Consider the following 13,628-nt stretch of genomic DNA (forward strand, 5'->3'; position numbering starts at 1 on the left):
GAGATCCTTAATTGAATAATAAAATTTAATAAAAAGAAATATGTACTATATTCATTAATATTCTAAGGAAATATTTTCCAGTATGTATAGAGGAATCCCTGGCTCTGAGAAAAACAAAATCAAATACATATCTATTGTCTCTGAGTGCCTAAAAGTTTCCTTGCAACTTTAGCTGATACAAAGTGCAGTGTTTTGAATAAAAGTCACTGCCTGTTGCCATGATGGTCGTGGACTTACCCTCTGAACCAGTAAGACTCTAGGGAACAGCATCTTTGGAAACTCTCCTTGATTGTGACGTTTTGTCATAGCAACTAAATAGCAGCTAAGACAGAAGTGGGCGCCGGGGGTGAGGTATTGCAGTGATAGGCCTTACTACACTGTTTTGTTTTGGAAGAATGTGTAAGAATTTGATGGAAAGTCATTGAGTAATGAAAGCAAGGTGTATCTTGAAGTTTGGAAGATGATAGTTCAGAAGGTGATGTGGACTATGGAGGTCTATCAGGAGGTTTTGTGGGAGAATAATGCTGGCACCATGGCTAGGGGCCATGGTGGAATATTTTGGCAAAGAATTTGCTATTTTTTTCCCTTTCTCCTATCAATCTGCTTGAGGCTAAATTGAGAAATGGTAGATTAATTTCTTTGACAGAGTTTCTCTGTGTATCCAGGATGTCCTGGAAGTCACTCTATACACCAGGCTAGCCATAAATTCACAGAGATCGGCCTGACTCTGTCTCCCTGATTGCTGCCTGACTTAAATTTTAATTTTACTGGCTTAAGAACAGTAATTTAAACGTAAAACATAACCCCCCCCCGTGCAACATGAAGCAAAGTTATATCCCATTATCTTTTTGAGACATGCTTTTACATCTTTCAGTTCTTTTGTTATCTGCTTCCACCATTGATTTATTCTGATACATTTATTGAGACTTAAAAAATTTAAATTTACTGAATATACAGATAAAAGATTATAATATCACCTTTTTTGTTGTTGAGATGTGGAGAAGAGGTCTCAGAGTTGCCAAGCTGGCCTCAGGCCTTCAGCCTCCCTGTGTTGAGTTGTAAGGAGCGAGGGACGACAGTTGTGCAACACTATTCCTGGATTAGACGCAAACCGCATTCTACGGAAATAATAGACAAGTAAAATAAGTCGAAATGAATATGATGCTCATGTAAAAACTGAATCAAAATTTAGGAAAACTTATTTCTATTAAGTCCGACAATCACTTCACAATCTGATCTTTTATATGTTTAATGAAATTCAAATTCATATATGCTATCTTCAACTATTATAAACATAGTAGATTGAATATAATATTAGACAAAATTTTATAAATAATACAACAAGGCCAGGTGGTGGTGGAGCACGCCTTTAATCCCAGCACTCAGGAGGCAGGGGCAGGCGGATCTCTGGGAGTTCGAGGCCAGCCTGGTCTACAAGAGCTGGTTCCAGGACAGGAACCAAAAGCTACAGAGAAACCCTGTCTCGAAAATCAAAATAATAATAATAATAATAATAATAATAATAATAATAATAATAATAATAATAATATAAATGCAGTGACACTTGTGAGGTCTTTCGAAGAAGAAAGATAGTTTTACAAAAATAAAAACACTGATTTATATTGAAATGAAAGCAACAGGCTATAAAGTATATAAAAGCATGAATTATTTTTTTTTCAGAGAGGTTTTCTGGATGTAACCTAGCCTATTAAATCAAAAATGGAACTGAATAAGCCTCCCTGTATTTGAACTTGTAAGCATAAACCAAAATTCCTCAGCTTAAAGACTTGTTCCTTATATTGAAAACAGTAAAGCTGTGAAAAAGATGAAAGCAAAGTAGCACATACTATGACAAGAATGTAGCCATAAAGTTGTTGACTGACGTATACAACATCCGAGAGTACCCAATTGTTACAATTTTATGTAGTTTTTTAGTATTGCTATTTTATACATATTCTGACCCTGTATCCTAGCCTAAACTGGAACTCAGTATGTATTTCAGACTGTCTTTGAATTCTCAGTGCTTTTTCAGCTTCAGCAACCTGAATACTATGTTTGAAGGTGGAAGTCACCATACCATGTGTGTTATATAGTTTACGATGGTCTTGCATTCTTGGAATCCTCCTAAATCAACTCCTGGAGTACTGGGAATATGGGGATTGGCTATGATGCCAGGCTCTAGATGATGAAAATATAAAAGTTTACCTTTAGCTAGGGATGTAGTAGTTCAATTGGTAGAGTAGTTGGTGAGCCACAGGAATCTCTGAGTTTGACCCTCAGAACCACATGACCTGTCGCTGTAATACATGACTGCAATCCCAGAATCCTCCTAAAGTAGGGGCAGGGGAATCAAAAGTTAAATGGCTATCCTTTGCTACATAACTCATTGAAGGTCAGGCTGGGTCGTATAAGAATAGTCTCTAGGCCGGCCGATGGTGGCGCACGCCTTTAATCCCAGCACTCGGGAGGCAGAGGCAGGCGGATCTCTGTGAGTTCGAGACCAGCATGGTCTACAGAGCTAGTTCCAGGACAGGCTCCAAAGCCACAGAGAAACCCTGTCTCGAAAAACCAAAAACCAAAAAAAAATGTCTCTAATAGTAATTAAGGTAAAATGAAAAATAATCTTGATTAGTGTGTCGATTTTGTAGTAATTTGCAATTTTTAATTTTTTAATATCAAAACACTTTGTTTAGTGAAAACTACTGTGATTTCACCATTCAGCTCTTTGTATTTTTTCAACTTTACACATGATTTGTAATATTAATTTGTTTTTATATGGGTCATCTTTTTATAGTGTTCTGTTTTAAATCAAGAATGATTATATAAGAATTTTATAAAGATTCTTTAGAGTGAATATATATATATATGTATGTATATATATGCATGGCAGATTTGTCTATACACTGATTCCCAACATTTATTCAAACTTTTCAAAGTCTGTGTATACGTGTCTGTCTTTCTATATGCTTGTGTACATCAGTTCATTGCCCATGAATGCCAGGGAAGGGTGTTGGATCACCTACAACTGGAGTTATAAGCAATTGGAAAATATCCAAGATAGATGCTTAGAGCTGAACTTAGGTCCCCTGCAATAGCAACAAGTGCTCTTATCAGTTGTTACCACTTCAGCTTCCTTTCCAATTTTTTTTCTGTAATTTATTTCAATTTAATGCATATGAGTGCTTTGCTTGCAAGCTTGTGCCTGCCTAGGGCTTGGAGAGTACATAAGGTATCCTGGAACTGAAGCTACAGATGAGTATGGGCTACATTGTGGGTACTAGAAGCTGCACATAGGTTCTGTGAATGAGCACCATGTGCTCTTAACTAATAATCAATATTTCCTGCCTGACATTACTGATTATCATTTAAACATCCACTGAAACCTATCAGTTTTGATTATTGGTTTGTATCCACAGACACACACTAAGCAGCCATGCTGTACTTAAACTCACCCTCCTTATTTAACCTCCTAAGTGCTAGAGTTGCAAGCATGAAATATTACCCTCTCCTGATTTTTTCTTTCTATAGAATTCCACTTGAATTCTCAGCCTCCCATCTACTCAGCTTGAAGTGATAGCTACCAACATTTTGTCTTAATATGATAAAAGAATATGCAATGAGTCTCATAGCACCTTTGTTCCATGTGGTATTTCATTATTACACAACAATACCTTATTGGCACCATTTATCAATACTTCTTTGTGAGCCATAGAAAATAGATATATATGCATATGTAGGCTACTGCAGACACAAGCACATGAAACATTATGAGTTTTTACTACTAGGTGTATGAAACTAAGAATTGAATCCAGGCTCTCATGTATACTAGGTAAGCTCTCTACTACATATCTACGAAACAAGCAAACAAACAAACAAAAACATATTTGAGTGCTAGAGAGCTAGCTCAGAGATGAAAAGACGTGCTACTCTTCTGAATGACCCAAGTTTGGTTCCTTGTACCCATGTTGGGGAGCTCACACCAACTGAAGTTCCAGGGGGATCCAATAAAATCTTTGCTCCTCAAACACTTGCATATTTGTGGCATTGATAGACAAACAGATATCCAAATAAATTAAAATTATTAAAACAAATCTTAAAACTATTTTTTTTTTGATTTTTCGAGACAGGGTTTCTCCGTAGCTTTTGGTTCCTGTCCTGGAACTAGTTCTTGTAGACCAGGCTGGCCTCTAACTCACAGAGATCTGCCTGCCTCTGCCTCCCGAGTGCTGGGATTAAAGGCGTGCGCCACCACCGCCCTGCCTATTTTGATTTCTTTAAACCTAAGCTCTATGAATAAACAAGACTGTATAAATAAATCTCTAAAATTATTTTTAGAGATTCTCTCTGCCTCTCTCAAAGCCAATCAAGGAACATAAGGCAAATGAGAAACTGATCTTCAGGACACAAGTAGTGCAGGAAAGACAAAATATAAGTAAGAATCTCATAAGGGCTAAGGACATAATCCTTGCTGCAACTGGAGGTCATAAACATGTCTGTACGTATACTGATTACTACATCTGTCACATATGACAGCTTAGAATTTGGAATTGTGCTATAGTTGCTCTATTCTGGCTCAACCATGAAACATGAGCAGTTGTTAAGCAAATACCTATCTTTTAAGATCAAATATTTGTCATAGAAATAAACAAATGAGACTTACTACATAAATTGCTTCAATTCACTTAAGGAAGTGATTGTTGCACTTCATACACTCTGGCCTTTTGCTAGTTCTAACTAGTGAGAGATATTTAGTGAGTGGAGTCTCAGCCCTGTACTAGTGACACACTCAGTGATATGCATCAGTAATTGTCTAGCTAGTTATACCATATAAAATTTTTGACAGAAACTATCTTGTTTTCTCTGTCTGTGGTGATTGAAAACTTTGCTGGGTATAGTAATCTGTGCTGGCATCTGTGGTCTCTTGGTTTCTTCAGAACATCTATCCAAGACCTTCTAACTTTCAGATTTTCCATTGAAAAGTTGGGTGTACTTCTGATAGGTCTGCCTTTATATGGTACTTGGCCGTTTCCCTTTGAATTTCTTAATATTCTTTCTTTATTCTGTCTCTTTAGTGTTTTGATTATTATGTGGTAGGGGACTTTTTTTGGCCCCATCTAATTGTGTTCTGTATGTTTCTGGTACTTCATAAGCGTGTCCTTCTTTAGTCTGGGAGAGTTTTCATCTATGATTTTGTTCAATATATTTTCTGTGCCTTTGAGCTGGACTTCTATCCCTATTATTTTGGTCTTTTAATGATGTCCCAGATTTTCTGGATATTTAGTGGGAAGAATTTGTTGGATTTAACATTTTTTGACTGATAAATCTATTTCCTCTACTGTATTCTGAATGGATGGAGTCCATTCCACTAGAGGTAATTTAATGCCTGTCACTCTGTAATTCTCAAATGCCCACAGTTGAAGAAGTCTTAAGTCCTAGGTTAGAAATGGGTATTGTTATTTTGCTATACAAGCATAATACCAAGTTCCCTCTTGAATATTTATGATTAGGCCCACAGATTTAGAGAGACCTCAACTTACACCAGAAGGGTTGGTTTGGCTTTTTTTTTTTTTTTTGCAGTGGCTAATGGAGAGATACACTACTTGTTAACATGCTAAAGATATGAGGATAAAAAGATTGGATGCTCAGTTTCACATGGTAGAAGTACATTAACACCATCAACACTAAGACTCATGGACATTGTGTAAGAATGTAAGAAGCAAGGTTGTGGAGAGTATTGCGGGCTTGTAATGAGGAAAGATGGGGTTACTTACAAAAGATCAAGCCAGCCAAAATCCCACCTCAGATGGAATGAATAGATAGCCTTTAAGCTGCTTTCCTTCCAAAGTGCTTTTGGTAGTGGGTAGTTGCTGGAGGAGGGAGAATCTATTTTGAAATGGATACTAATACCTTTTCCCTGCTCCAGTGGGACCATATCACAGTTTCCATACACTATATATCCATCTATCTTTCTTTTCCGTACCTACCCCATCTACTTTAATACCCAAAGTAACTGGGTCCCTGTTCTGCTTTTAACCTATACTTTTTCCTTTCTTTCCTTTTCTCCCCTTTCTTCCAAATTCCTTACCTTCCGTCCTTATTTTTCTTTCCCCCTATAACTTTACTATTTTTCTCTCATTTAAATTACATTGTACCTGTTCTTCAGAGTACGTGTGCCTTACCCTCCAACAACAGGATATTTATTCAATTATCTGATTGCAAAGCATTACCTCTAAAATTCAAGAAATCCTTATTTTCACTCCCTTTCATTTCCCTGTTGTTAACTACTTTTCTAATATTTTTCCTTTCCTTTTTTTCTACTTATACTTATTGTGTTAATATGCCTGTTTCCTCATCTTATGATTAAGAAACAACCCTTAAATATTGATTATTAATCTGTTTTCCTGGCAAGCAGACGTTTGGCAGACTATGATTTTGATTCCCTGAACAAACCTTTGGAAGGAGGTATGTCCACATATGGCGCATTCAGTCAAGGAGAAGCTATTACACATGCATATGGCAAAATAAATTGATGTTAAAGTAAACAGATGGGGGACATCTTCACCATAAAAGATTACTAAAAAACTCTTTTAAAGAAACAGTCCTATCAAAAATACAACACAGAGGAAATCAGTGTGAATCTCTCTGAAAAGTGAAAGGTACAGAGGAGAGCTTCCATGGAACTAAACTTGGCCAATCGTGGGAATAAGAGTGCTTCAGAGATAATCACACAAATATACTCTGATGCCCTACCATCAATAACTAGATAATTGACACGTCCTTGACATTTATCTGATGACTAGGATAACTACCGGGTAACGGTAGAATGTTATTGAGCTGTAAAAGTTCCAGGAAGACAAATTCCTCACTTTCTCTTTCACTAAAATGCAAACATGGAATTTGTGATTTACTAGGAAATACCTGGAGAGGTTTTAAAGATAGAATAGGTCTGTCATTAAAGACAGGACATGTCATGAAAGGAGACTGGCATAATTTTTCAAATAGTTTGAGGGAGCAGAGTATGATGCTCCCCGAAGCCATGTATCTCAGTGCTGGAAAGTGGTATGTGTTAAAAACTTATCCATGTATGGTCTTAGAAAGCTGTAAACAATGCAAGCTAAAAAGTCAGGGTGCCAGCTACAAAGAATCCCAGGGTACATGACTGTTAAGATTAACAACCACTTTTTCTATTTCATGTCACAAAAATCTTTTTGTATCATACATATAGCAGTCTGGACATAGAGATACCTGAACAATGTACCTTGAGTGCCTTTGGATGCTGGGCATTATTATCACTCCTTACAAGCTTCAGAAAACTGAAGGTAATTTTAACTATTTAACTATTTAAATTTAACTATTTAAAGTATAAAAATAGCTGAGAAATGTTTTTGTGATTAATCACGGGTGTTATTTCGGGGAATTCACAGCAGCAGGAGCTAACTACACAGGAAGTCCACAAGACAGGGAAAATCAACATTCCATTATTTACTACCTGAGCAACTACAATATTTCATACTTGCTGGGCAGAGGAAAAGGTTATAGTAAACTGGCTTTGCGCAAGTAAAAATCTTGTTTGTAATATATGTGACCATGAATCCAGCTTCCCACAGAGAAGAGAGGAAATAGATATTTTGGAGCTTTAGCTACAACAACCAGAGACAACTTAAGTTAAGAGCTAGGAATAGAACCCACTCTGCAAACACATTAGGTACTTTGAATCACTTAGACACCTCTCCAGGAACGGGATCAGAACACTGGGAAATACTAAATAGTATTTCAGGGATATGCAGAGGTAGATTATTGAAGGTTAGAGGTCCAACATGCACTAAAGTATTATATGGGAAAGGATGTAAAAATAAATTCCATATACCATAAATGATATGGTAATGAAAACATTTAGTTACAGATAGAAGACATACCTTGAAGTAGTATAGGAAGACTCAACTTAATCTATTCTGTCCTACTTAAATCTATTAAATGTGGTGCAAACGAAATTAAAGTTGCATTTTTTCCAACTTGACAATTATGAACATTAATTTGACTACAGGAAATATTCTGAAAAAGAAGAGAAAGGAGGCTGAACTCAATAGAATAGGTAAGACAGTAAAAATCACAAAAACAAGTTATTAGAAGAAGCAATAACAGTCATGCGGCAAATTATGTTTCTATGTGCTTGATTTGTAAGACTGTAAAAGTGTAAGTCAAAGTAAATATTACTTTTGTCTAGCACATTAATATGGGGCAAAACAAATGGAAAATATCTGATGAGAAATTAGGGATGACACAGACAAAAATGGTGTGACCATAAACATGCTTTCAAAAGAAAAAAAAATGACACCAATGACACATGAGAAAACATGATTGTATTTGAGAACATGATTGTATTTATTTATGTACAAAATAGTAACAAAACAAAGAAAATACAAAACAGTATTTTATTTGACATGAATTGTTTACAGACTCATTTACAAATGAGGTTATAAATAAGAGAGACACTCAGTATGGAAACTCAAAAGAACAAAAATGAAATAGCATGATGATTTAATGATATTTAATAAATAGCACTTTATAATATATTACGACAAATACACATACCACTGTTAACTAAAATATTTATAATTTTAGTAAATGATCAAATACACTTACTCAAATTTAGATTTTATATACTTTGCCATGGTACATTAAAATAGATACTATGAAATAGCACTAAGATTCATATTTTTAAAAGGATCAGTGCTACATAGAAAATAAACAGCTACTCTCAACAGATGAAAGATGCATTCATATATTTATAAAAAATGCTCCCCAAAGTAACAGAACTCACTGCATGTTAAAATCTTGATGAATTTTAAAGGCAATAAAAAGCTTCATGCAACCTAAATGGCCCTCAAATGAAGAATGGATAAGGAAATGTGGTACAATTACACAATGGAGTACTACACAACAAAAAAATGACATCTTGAAATATGCAGGCAAATGGATGGAGCTAGAAAACATTTTGAATGAGGTTACCCAGACAAAGAAAGACAATTATTACATGTCTCATAAGTGATATTTAAACATAAAACAATGAAAACAAGCCTACAAATGACAATAGAGAACCTAAACAATGAGGACCCCAAGAAAGACATACATGGATCTAATGTACATGAGAAGGAGAAAATAAAATCAATAAAAAGTAACTAAAAAATGTTTCATACAATACTGTTTCAGCTCAGTACAACTCAGGCTATGCTATGAAGTCAAACCATTTGAAAAGGCAAAACAAGGTAAAAGTTCTTTATAAATTTATGATCAGTTATAACTGAACTTTAAATCAGCTTCAAAATTACCCTGCAGTCATTATGAGCAGCGCCGAAAACACTGAAGTTAATGTCAGTGTCAGCATACTTTTCTTGAGTTAGTCCATCAGAAACACTAAGTCTTTAAAAAAGTCTTCAAAGACATCTTCCAGTCTCCATCCAAATAGCTAGTTCAATTTTAATGATTGGTAAGAGCATTCACGCCACACCTTCTAGACCTTTTTCCAATTAGCAATCTTGTACAAACAATGATTATCCATTTTGGTGACTACCTGAAAGCACAAAGGAAGAAATTTAGAACAATAAAGCAAAGCATTTTTATGTCTATATAAAAACATTTCTTATTCATTAGGCCCATGAGTACTAGTCAATCAAAATATCTTATTAACATAGATGAGCACAATAGTATTGATTTTAAGGTTTTTCATTTTTGTACATTCATTAAAATTGCTACTTTGTTAAGCATAAATATTTTTAAGTAAACATACATTGTTTATTGAATCATTTCCCCATCTACTCTCCTTATCCTGGTCACTCAGGTTTCTGACTATGCATATAATGTGATCACCAGGATGATGCTCTTGTTGCCATGTTCACTCAAGAATGTGACCAAAGAAATACTTGGATCATATATATTTGAGATTAAGTTTGGGTGTTTTTTGATGTACATGTATATGATGGTTCTATATTACTAAGCATGGGTTCAGAGAACTAAACTCAGGGCCTTTATAAGAGCAGTATCCACATTTAACTGATACACCATTTATTCTAGACCATTATTAACATGTTTTTCCGAACTCACAAAACTAATCAAAAAGCTAAGCTCATACCCATCTGTACATGCATAAAACCATAATTTTATTAAATAATTGTTAATTTTAATAGGACTGTATCAGGAAGACTGGTGATGGTTAGATTCCAGCCACTGGAAAAATGATTTCTTTAAATAAGAAAATTCAAATGTGTGAAAATAATAAGGTTGGAAAGAATATTACTTTGCTGTACTTAAATTAATAAAATTAAAGTCCTTGTTTACCTATAGGCTGCAGATAACACTTTAAAAGTAATTTGTCTTCGACTCCAAAAGTTGATCACAAATGTAGATTTAAGAAGTTTGTCGTCATGACCTCCTGAAAAATAAAGTAGATTCCTGAAACAAATCAAACGAATGCAACAAAGGAATAATCTCGTCTTTCCTTATATAATTAGAATGGCTGTTTATTAGCTCAGCTTTTACTTTAGCATGCTTCTTACCCTGGGTTACAGTCCATGCACAAATATGTAATAGGAAAACTTGCTACAACCTATCTGAAGGTGCCATGCAAAAGCTTTATCTATTATACCATCCCATATCCATGAGGAATAATGCCATTATCAATGTTTTCTCAGTTTCGCTCATTGGTTCATCGCTTGAAATACAATCAGTTTAATACTCACGTGGCTAATGCAATACTCTTTGCTGTCACATGAGATCCTTGAGTATTCAAAAACAGAACTTCGGGATAAGGCAACCCATCACTCCCGGGATGTTGACAATCAAAGCTACTGGGAAAAAAAAGGTCTATTTCTTGTTGTTAAGATGCTTATTAACAAAGGCCTTAAAACATACAAAGACAGAAGTTGTCTTACTCCTCTTTAGAGGTAGTAAAAATTTAACATCCTTCTTGAACATGTTTTCTGTTTGCCTAAATTTTTCATTTATTCTAGGTGGCAATCTCAAAGCAGATATACATTGTCTACCTTAATCAACCACCCACGTATTATTAGTATTCTTAATTATATACCTTAGTTTGAAAAACTAAAATGTATCTATATGTAAATTGTTCTTTTCTTCAATTACAATACCACAAACCCCACTTCTATTGAAAAACAATATTTTAAATGTTATATCATAATCATCTTAAGCTACAGGCCTTGTGTTATTAAATTTGAGAAACGGAAATGATAAAAACATATTCTTATACTTCTGTTCCTGTAGGGAGGGGTTCGGTTCTTCTGCTTCCATACTTTCTGCTGACAGTATCTTGATAGCCCTTGACAGCCAAGGATGTCGCAAATGGAGGTGCAGCTGCGCATGGTCTCTCTTGGCAGGTGCTGGTTGGTGTTCCGCATACAGGCGAACTCTACTTTGTAACTAATATTGCCTTATATATCATACAGCCTACTTTTTCTTAAAGTACGTCAGAGGGAACAATAGATATCCAACTTTAATAATCTGATGAAAAATATATAAATATTAAACAATTTTTAAACTTTTATGTATTGAAACCGTATCTCAGAAAGCAAAAATTATAAATTTACAAAGTTATAGGCTCTTTATTATCACAAAATGTGTCTAGTAATAGCATTGAGATTGCGAACTAGAAATAAAAGTTATTTTATAATTTGTAAAGTTGGAATACAGGTTAAAAAAATCAAACATTATACATTACTACTATAATGTATGTGAAAAAAATATAATTACATATGAAAAAACAAGTGTGCCTTGGTTAGAATCAAGAAACAATGCTTTTAGCAATTCTCAACTTAACTCAAAATTTGAATTACTTGTCACATCTTTCATGAAAATAAATCTAGTTTTCTTTAAGTAATTTTTCTCTAAGCAAAAATAGCTTACTCAGAATTTTATACTTAAGACACTGAGTAGTACTAAATGTAATATTTACAGGTTTATCTTTTGTTGTGAATATGCATCTGAAAATGCATTTTTCAAATGGAAAGATGTATCAGTTATTTACAACTTGTCTTGAAAGCTGTCATGCAATGTGAACATAATAATGTATTAATTCAAGGAGGTAGAAGAAACTCTTTTAATAGATGTTTCTTACAAGGACTAGAAAGAAATATTTACATTAATAGTCTATCATTACTAGAGGCACAGAATGAAGATTTATGCCCTTACATGTACCATAAGCCTTAATTATATCCTATGGGAAATGATGACTTATCTTGAGATAAGTAGCCAAAGTTAAAATTAAATCTTATTACTCTACCATCAATAAGTAATAAACAAAATGTGATAAATTCTCAACCAGAAATGAAAAGAAGCAAAGGCTTCCAATGATGTACTCAAATTTATACCCTGTGGCACTCCTGTTCGTCTTGACAGACAAGACCTTCAAATGCTGTATTTCAATATTTACAAAATTGTCTTGAATATTGTCATGCAACCAGGAAACACATACAAAACTTTGCAGTGTCCTAAGAGGTAGTACAAAATCTTCATGAAATTTGACAAAAAGTAGAAAAAAAGGTCAACTAGGTTCCTAGGAGGATGGAGTAGAAAATGTTAGTGTTTAACTTTCTACTCTGGCATTCAAACAAATATGAAACAGAGCTATATGTTTCCCCCTTAGAAACTATCAGTTGGTCATATAAATTGTAAGACAATGACATTTACATGATATTTACACCTGTAGAAATACAAGCTGTTTGATAAAAATAGCTCATTCCTTACAATGTTACATTTTGCCAGGTATCAGATGGATATATACCTATGTAATTTTGAGGTATCTTTTGGAAAAATATACACAAATATCTGTGACCAGAAAAATAAAATGATAGTACATGCTCTTTATACAATATACATAATTTTCAAAAAATTGACACCTTAAGTTTTATGCTTGAGTCACACTCATAATTTAGTAGCTGAAAAGACATCATGGTAGACTATACACTCATATTTGTAAATATATATTGTATTTTACATTTCTATAAGAGATATGTAAACACATAAGTGTCCTTTCTTAACAATGTTTAGGTAATTCAACATCACTCGAATGATCACATCACTAAATGAAATCTATAAATATGAATATTTTATCAGCAAAAATAATTTCTCTTTTCCTAAAAGCATATACATTTTAAAATCTATTACAGGCCAACTATTTTAAACACATTTTCTTAATACATGTGTTAACATCTACTCCTGAAAATTAATATAAATTCACTACATATATTTGACACATTATAGTGGCTTAGCACATTACATTTTAACTCACAAAAAGAATTTATAAATTTTAAAAGTAAAATTCATTCAGAAAACTGAATAAAAATGATATACACAGGCAAAAGTATCTGAATATACATAAAACTATCTGTATATATACACAATGTATCTATATACATATATATACACAAATAAGCCTCATATAAATTAAGTACAAAGTAGTATGATAACTCTAATGTTATGACTGAACAGGTATTAATAACACCATGTGCATATGGCAGTTGATGGTGTTTCTACAAATGTAAGAATTTGAGACACTCTACAGTTAGTCTATTACTTCAGCAGTAGTTAAACACCATGAGGTCAGATTTTTTAAAATG

The 13,628-nt window shown here is 34.0% G+C and overlaps 1 long non-coding RNA gene across 2 annotated transcripts in view; it reads right to left on the reverse strand.

Annotated features, from left to right (window-relative positions):
• Positions 1-13,622, reverse strand: part of LOC102001544 — a 20,893-nt gene extending 7,271 nt beyond the window's left edge. The window contains exons 1-6 of one of the 2 annotated variants that reach the window (XR_258957.3): positions 10,737-13,622; positions 10,336-10,429; positions 9,330-9,571; positions 7,917-8,052; positions 2,206-2,329; positions 978-1,118 (exon numbers count right to left, since the gene is read on the reverse strand). This is a non-coding gene — a long non-coding RNA (uncharacterized LOC102001544). The remainder of the gene's footprint in view (positions 1-977; positions 1,119-2,205; positions 2,330-7,916; positions 8,053-9,329; positions 9,572-10,335; positions 10,430-10,736) is intronic. The other variant, XR_001229538.2, reaches the window with a different exon arrangement.
• Between the last annotated feature and the right edge of the window lie 6 nt (positions 13,623-13,628).

Source organism: Microtus ochrogaster, unplaced genomic scaffold (genome assembly GCF_000317375.1).
Source record: "Microtus ochrogaster isolate Prairie Vole_2 unplaced genomic scaffold, MicOch1.0 UNK133, whole genome shotgun sequence".
Classification (NCBI taxonomy): domain Eukaryota; kingdom Metazoa; phylum Chordata; class Mammalia; order Rodentia; family Cricetidae; genus Microtus; species Microtus ochrogaster.